Below are 390 nucleotides of genomic sequence, written 5' to 3'. Positions count from 1 at the left end.
CTGGGTCTTGCCCCCCGCCCCCCCCCCCCCCCCCCATAGGATGGTGGAGAGAATTGGAAGGGTGAAAGTGAGAAAACTCATGGGTTGAGATAAGAACAGCTTAATAATTGAAATAAAATATTAATAATAAATTGTAATGAAAAGGAAAATAATGAGAGAGAAATAAAACCCAAGACAAACAAGTGATGCAAATGAAAACAATTGCTCACCACCAACCAAAGGATGCCCAGCCAGTCCCTGAGCAGCAGACCACCCCCCCAACTTCCCCCCAGCTTTATATGCTGAGTGCATGACATCACATGGTCTGGAATATCCCTTTGGTCAGTTGAGGTCAGCTGTCCCAGCTGTGTCCCCTCCCAACTTCTTGTGTGTCCTCGTTGTTCCCCCCCC

The sequence above is a fragment of the Haliaeetus leucocephalus genome, unplaced genomic scaffold (assembly GCF_000737465.1).
Source record: "Haliaeetus leucocephalus isolate CR32 unplaced genomic scaffold, Haliaeetus_leucocephalus-4.0 Scaffold819, whole genome shotgun sequence".
Lineage (NCBI taxonomy): Eukaryota > Metazoa > Chordata > Aves > Accipitriformes > Accipitridae > Haliaeetus > Haliaeetus leucocephalus.
Note: the sequence above shows the minus strand (reverse complement) of the source record.